This window comes from Mobula hypostoma, chromosome 1 (genome assembly GCF_963921235.1).
Source record: "Mobula hypostoma chromosome 1, sMobHyp1.1, whole genome shotgun sequence".
NCBI lineage: Eukaryota > Metazoa > Chordata > Chondrichthyes > Myliobatiformes > Myliobatidae > Mobula > Mobula hypostoma.
The window spans coordinates 224,687,924-224,695,522 of record NC_086097.1 but is presented as its reverse complement, the minus strand read 5'-3'; the positions used below and the strand labels follow the sequence as shown (position 1 = coordinate 224,695,522).

At 40.8% G+C, this 7,599-nt stretch overlaps 1 long non-coding RNA gene across 1 annotated transcript; it reads left to right on the top strand.

The window, feature by feature from the left end:
* The first annotated feature begins 730 nt into the window (after positions 1-730).
* Positions 731-7,116, top strand: LOC134355425 (uncharacterized). Its single transcript, XR_010020067.1, has 3 exons — positions 731-813; positions 3,161-3,233; positions 6,862-7,116. It is a non-coding gene; the product is annotated as an uncharacterized LOC134355425 (long non-coding RNA).
* The last annotated feature ends 483 nt before the right edge of the window (positions 7,117-7,599 follow it).

Below are 7,599 nucleotides of genomic sequence, written 5' to 3'. Positions count from 1 at the left end.
GGAGTGTCTAGGGAGGGGCAGAATCGCTGGCGAAATGGCATGGCTTATCATGCCCATTCTGGGGCAACTCTCTCACTTTCGGTCCCCACCGGAAATTCAGCCCTCACCTGTGGTTCCAATTAGCTGGTTGCCTGTGACAGCAACCTCACCCTGGTACACCGCTTCGGCAAGCACGCTAAACCAGGTGAGGGTAGCTGGCACTCTCGTACCCGGGTGAGACAGGGATATGCCTGTCCTAGCATGCAGAGTCAGCACCAGTGGACTGGGCGGATGAGATCTACACTGAAGTCCAATGGCCAGGAAGGTGGCTCTATAACATTTTATGGAGAGCAAAGCATGTGATAAGGCACAGAAGATGTCATGATCATCCACTACAACCAAGAAAGAGCCCACTTGTGACACTTGTTCTTATCACTGGACCTGGACTTCCGAGGTTGAGAGAGTGGAACTGCCGCAGTGCAATGGCTTATCTACAGTCCCACATGGGTTTCCTGCCATCATTGAACACCATAGACAAGCATCACCAAGCGTTTAATAATCCCTGTATAACACGCTGTAAGGTTTCACTGCTAATGTAATGGCTTCTCTTTAACATTCCACTGCTAAGGCAATGGTTCCTCTGTATCAGCAATGTTTGGGTTATGACTGGAGATAACGGGGCATGTTGGCCAATGAGCAGGATGTTGATTTTTGTTGTGTGTCTGGGAGCTGGGAATTCGCAGTCTTTTGCCGGGGAGAGATGAGGAGAGAGGACTCAAATGGAGAGAGTTGGTAGACGGCCGGACGGAGTGGGCTTGGAGTGAGGGTCTGAAGGTCAGTGACGATCGGAGGAGGTCAATGGTGGACGAGCGGCCTATCAGAGAGTTCCAACCTTGTGCATTAGACTGTTTCATGAGAATGGGCCCTTTTTCTTTTTGTTTTCTTTACTAACCATAGAGTAAAATTAAGAATTATAAAGCTCAATTGTTTAATCGCATATTGTGTACTGTTTGCTATTTCGTGGTACTGATTTGTAACAGGGGACACATCATGCAGCAGCCACCCAAACAAGATTTTTTAAGTTTGGCTGGGCCAGGTGGGGGGCATCATCCCCTATATTAAGCCGCTAGCTGAAGCGAGAGTTACACCTGTTATCCTTCCCAAAGTATAAACATAAAATTATGAATACACCTGGAGTTTTCACTCCCTTTTATTTGATCTGCAATTCAATAAAATCATTGTTGATCTGTAACTTGCTACCATCATATTCTGTAATTCCCTTGGCTAACAAAAATGCATTGATTCCTGATTTGAAAATTTTCATTGAATAACCATCTACTATTTTTACAGACGATAGTTCAATTGTTCTGCATACGTCATCTACCTCCATTCCCACTATTTCCAGCTGCTATCATCCCCCTGCCCACTTCTCTCATAAAGAAATAGGTCTTTAAAGTTCTGACCTTTTATGTTTCACTCAACACACAAACAGAAAAGAGTTCCCTCCATGTGACCAATCAGATCTTAAACATCATGTCACACAGAGCCATCAATACAAGCCGAGTTTATCGAACCACAGTGTCAGTGGCCTGGCCATTGGCAGTACTGTGTGGAAATAACGTTGTAGTTAATGTGAAAATCTCTCTCGTGTTTCTTTTGATAATGCACTTCTGACACTGCCTTCCTTGCTAGGTAACTGTGCAGTGAGTGATGGGAAGAAGTTCACAAATCTAAGATATATGGAGATCCTACTAAAGTTACTGTCACTAAATCACAGCATTTCCTTCATGCTTATTCTCTTTTTGCTAGAGTTATGCACAGTTAATCAGTATTATTATAAATGTAATTTATTTTGAAGAAGTAAAACTATTGCAAGTTGGTCAGGGAATATTAACCTCTGATGTCACAATAAAGAGTTAGCTAAACATAGTCTGTCTACAATCTTCATGTTTTACCAGAGAGGTATGTTGGAAAGCAGATGACTAATATGGTCTCTAGAAACACCTATTTTAATAAGGCTGCTTTGCTCAACAAATTAAACTTCTATTTAACTCTCAGGATGGGAATTTCCAGGGTTCTGGAAGCCCATTTTCTGCAGGAAGGGGTTGGGTCTGGATGTATTTGTCACAAGCCTTTCCAATATGAAGTTATAAGCACACCTTCATGGAACCACCCTTGACCAGTCAGACCATTAACCCTCCTTCTTCCTACTTATAAATCCCAAAATCAGACAATAATATTCGGTGTCTTTACCACCCCACCCCAAAACTCAACTTCAGACCATAAGGCAGAATGGTGGAACAGAATTATGTTAGTCGACCCATCGAGTCTGCTCCAACATTCTGTTATGGCTGATTTATTATCTCTCTCAACCCCCCTCCTCCCTTCTCCCCATAAACTTTAATCAAAAACCCTTAAAAATCAAGTACCTATCAACCTTAAATATACCCAATGACTTGACCTGCACAGCCATCTGTGGCAATGAATTTCATAGATTCACTGCCCCCTATTTAAATAAACTCCGCCTCATCTCTGTTCTAAAGGGACATCCTTGTATTCTGAAGCTGGTCCTAGACTCCCCCACTATAGGAAGAATCCCCTTCACATCCCCTCTATCTAGGCCCTTCAATAGTTTATAGGTTTCAATGAGATCCCCTCATTCCTCTAAACACCAGCAAGTACAGACCCAGAGCCAACAAATGTTCCTCATATATTAAACCTTTCATTCCTGGGATCATTCTTGTGAACCTCCTCTGGGCCCTCTCTAATGTCAGCACACGTTTCCTTAGATAAGAGGCCCAATACTGCTCACAATACTCCAAGTATGGTCTGACCAATGCCTTATAAAGCCTCAGTACTACATCCTTTGTCAACTTTGCCAACCTGCTACGGAACAGTTGACTGTGGCCAATAGATCTGTTTAGCAAATTATTAGTCATTGCCACTAAAATCAGCAAGACCTCCTGGAATCTCACATCTCCCAGCTATTGTCATACTTGAACCTGATTTATATCCCTGGGTTTTGACTGTTGTATAAACAAGCACTATCACACTAAAAAGACACCAAAGTAGATATGATACTTAATCAAGTTAATTTCTAAACTATCCAGAGAAACTGTCGTAGCTGACAGAAGTACGCCAGTTGATTTATGCGGATGTCTGTGTTTTTCCACCCACTCAGGTAAAAAGAGGAGAAACACTGTTAAGACCCAGATACACAACGGAAGCCTTAGATTCTAAATTTGGCACTGAAGGTAATCCTTATACTGCTTGCTAATGTAAAAGATTTATACTGGTTACTTGGCATGGCTGCCCTCTGTATCCCTGCTGTTTGTCCTGGATGGCTGTCCTGGAAATTTGCTTGATTACCTTTGTGAGAACAAGGAGTATTTATGTGGAGCTCCTTGAAGGCTATTATGGAGAAAGCAATCCTGAAAGTGTGAGATATCCTCTTTTCATGACACGCTGATGGTTTTATCTTACATAATTATAATAGCCTTTGTCATTCACTTCCTTGCAAAGTTTAATGACATATTCATTTTATGAAAATAAATCACACAGCCTCTTAATCTTCTGATGTCTAAATCTGTATCATTGTTATAAGAAAGTTCATTATTATGTCAATGAAACATGTTTTTGCCCAACCTAGGTAACTCAATGGGGTTGTGGAAAGCAGGCACCAGATTAAAATAATTGTAACTGAAATCTTTGGTGTGACAGAATACAGACTCTATATTCTATGTGGTATATAGCAAACTCTGTCTTCATCCCCATCTCCACCAGTTCTTGAACTGACCAGAAAACTCTGATACAACTTTGTACTATATTTCTTTTTCTCTCAATTTGCACTAATGTCATTATGTTTATTTTATTGTGTAGGTTACAAATAATTGAATTTAAGTTTACAATAATTTATCTCTGTCATGTTTCTAATGTGCTGTACTGCAGCTGCCAAAATCTAATTTTCATGGTATTTATATTCTGTATCTATGTCAATAACCTATGTACTGATGGGTTCTGTAGCTTAACATCCTCGACCACACGACCACCACATGGAGAGACATATCATACTACACACTACCAATCACTTCTTGCAAAAAAGGCTGTGGAAACTGGTGAATATTGTAAATAATAATTACAACAACCTTGAAGACCTACATAAAATATGAAACAGAAAATTACAGCATACAGCCCTGTTTGAAGAAATTTGCAGAACAAAATAACTCAAGAAGTAATGGCTATGCAATGTCGTTTAAAATTCTACACACTTTGTATGAATCTTAATTGTTCTTGGGACCACATTGGTTTTCTAGCACCTGACTAACAACAGTTTTCCAGCATCCGGTCAACAAGACAAGAATTTCTACCACCAGTCTCTACTTGGTATTTGAGTGTGATTTGAAGTATCACTATATCACTAAAGGTAATCTTGAAAGTAACTTTGGTATATTGTATCAATTCCAGTGCTGGTGTGGACCCTCAAGCTTGTAGGAAGAATGTAAGTTGGATCACTGAAGACCCCTCCCAAATCTCTCAACACAAAATGATACCTTATACACCATTATAATACAAACATCTTTCAAGTACCCTGTGTGTCTTTCTATAAGTGAGATAACCATTCCCAATAATATACCAAACAACAGGAATTCTGCAGATGCTGGAAATTCAAGCAACACACATCAAAGTTGCTGGTGAACGCAGCAGGCCAGGCAACATCTCTAGGAAGAGGTGCAGTCGACGTTTCAGGCCGAGACCCTTCGTCAGGACTAACTGAAGGAAGAGTGAGTAAGAGATTTGAAAGTTGGAGGGGGAGGGGGAGATCCAAAATGATAGGAGAAGACAGGAGGGGGAGGGATGGAGCCAAGAGCTGGACAGGTCATTGGCAAAAGGGATATGAGAGGATCGTCTGTTACTTATTTTTATACACACATTCTTTCTCTCACTCTCCTTTTTCTCCCTCTGTCCCTCTGACTATACCCCTTGCCCATCCTCTGGGTTTCTCCCCCCCCCCCCACCCCTTTCCTTCTCCCTAGGCCTCCTGTCCCATGATCCTCTCATATCCCCTTTGCCAATCACCTGTCCAGCTCTTGGCTCCATCCCTCCCCCTCCTGTCTTCTCCTATCATTTTGGATCTCTCTCTCCCCCTCCCACTTTCAAATCTCTTACTCACTCTTCCTTCAGTTAGTCCTGACGAAGGGTTTCGGCCTGAAACGTCGACTGCACCTCTTCCTAGAGATGCTGCCTGGCCTGCTGCGTTCACCAGCAACTTTGATGTGTGTTGCCCAATAATATACCGTCAGCTTAGCCAAACAATTTCTGCTATCTTTGTATGATAGTACTTTTTTTGGTTGTCCTAGAGAGTGGAGGGTCAGAATATTGAGAGTCAACAGTCAGTTAGGTCTTCTAATATAATATTTTCAATATGAGGTCTCATAACTTGCCATCAATTATACCCTTCACCTTATAGAATTCAAAATGCCTTTGGTCCTAAATGGCCTCACCTCAATCCTTCCTTACTGTGATGTATTTTGCTGCTACCCTGCACAGACTGTCAGTGATCTGATGAATGCATGCCCATAATTCTGCCCAGATGATGATTCACAGATCACCCGTGGCTCCCTGAATTGAGTCCGTGCCATTTATTAACACAACCATTTCATTGTTCCCAGATTTCTACCGGGGCCATGTTGGCAGAGCTGGAAAAAACTCACAGTAAATCATCAGAAACATCAAAACATATTTCACCTAGAGAGGAAGAGCCTACTCATTTGTCACAAAAAATGTCCAAATTAGAGGGAATTGATTTTCTAATGGATATTGCCTGAGAAAGGCATAAGCACCATAAACCAAACAATAACTGTGGATTCAGACTTGGCTGAATGAGTTGACTGAATTATTGGTGCCTTCACAGTCAAAGTGATTGTGCAATAGCTTCAGACAACACTTGGTTCACCTTTTGTTAAGAGATGTCAAGAAAAGAATCTGCATACATACAGCCATTCAAAACTTAATTCTCTGAGCAACTTATTTCTCAAGGGCAACTAAGGATATGAAATTAAATGTTGGCTCAACCTTCAAATATTCAAAGATTTTTTCCAGTATGAAAGTGGAAAACAACCTAATTATTACTCTGGATCTGATGCAGTACAAAAAAGTAAGATTTGGAACACAATAATAAAAACCAATAAATAGAAATACATAAAATAGCTTATATACAAAGGTTGATTATATTTCCATAAACTGACACTAGGTGCAGAGTGTCTCTACATAAGGTTGCTGACAGGAAATTATAAAGTAGTGGTGGTAGGGGGTGTGGTGGGGTGTGTTAGTGGATGGAGATGTTCTACTTACTGCTTGGGCAAACATATCATCTGCAGCAACAGGGGTCCCAACACATTAAAACCACTGCTCCTCTACCATTGAGAATGTCGGCGTTCTGTAGCGAGACCACATTTTCAGAAATCTGATCATCTGACTCTCCTCCTCCTACCTGCTCAAAGGCAGAAATTGAATCTTCAATTCTCTCACTTGCAGACCCTAGTCAGTTTGGATTGGCAACAACATCTCCACAAGGTGCGCTGCAAGGCTGTGTAATTAGCTTCCTGCTCTACCTGCTTTATGCTTATGACTGTGAGATTAGGTACGGCTCCAATGCCATACCTAATGTTGTTGATTATGAGCCGAATTAAAGGTAGTGACGAATCAGCACATAGGAGGGAGATTGGAAATCTGGCTGAATGTTGCCTCAACACCAACCTCTCACTCAACGTCAGTAAAACTGAAGAGCTAATTATTGATTACAGGAGAAGGAAACTCAAGGTTCATGAGTCAGTCCTCTTCTGAAGGTCCACAACTTTAATTTGCTCGGTATTATCATTTCAGAGGATGTGTCCTGGATCCAACACCATTACAAAGAAAGCACAGCAGTGCCTCTACTTTCTGAAAAGTTTGCGAAGATTCGACATGTCATCTAAAACTGTCAAACGTCTATAAATGTGCTGTGGATAGCATATGGCCTGGTATGGAAATACAAATGCCCTTGAAAGGAAAATCCAATACAATGTAGATCTATCATCAAGGATCCCCACTATCGAGGCTATGCTCTCTTCTCACTGTTACCATCAGGAAGAAGATACAGGAAACCACCATGTTGTGTATTTGATGTTGTAATACTATAGTAAATACATTGTTGATTAAACATTCTTTGGTGTTTATATAATTCACTACAGGTTATTTGTAAAAGTACGTGAATGGCAAACATCAGCACATCAACCACGTCATATTTACGCACCTCACTAAAGTAAAAACTAAATACACAAGAGTTATCCCCAGCTCCTTGATTTTCTTGCAATTAGTTTTACGTTTTGGAATTACAAAACATATCAGTGGCGATGAGTAAATTTGAAAACGAACGCAAGATGACTACATATCTGTTGAAGCGCAGCAAGACATTTTAGTTTTTCAAAAAATGCAGCACATTTTTGTTCATCATAAGGGGAGAGAGAGACATTTTGAATTACTGTACATTTTTTTCTTCAGAAAGGGGAGAGAAAGATGGTTGAATTAAAAAGAAAGCCAGAAACAGATGAAAACCACAGGTTTATAAACAGGACTTCTCAC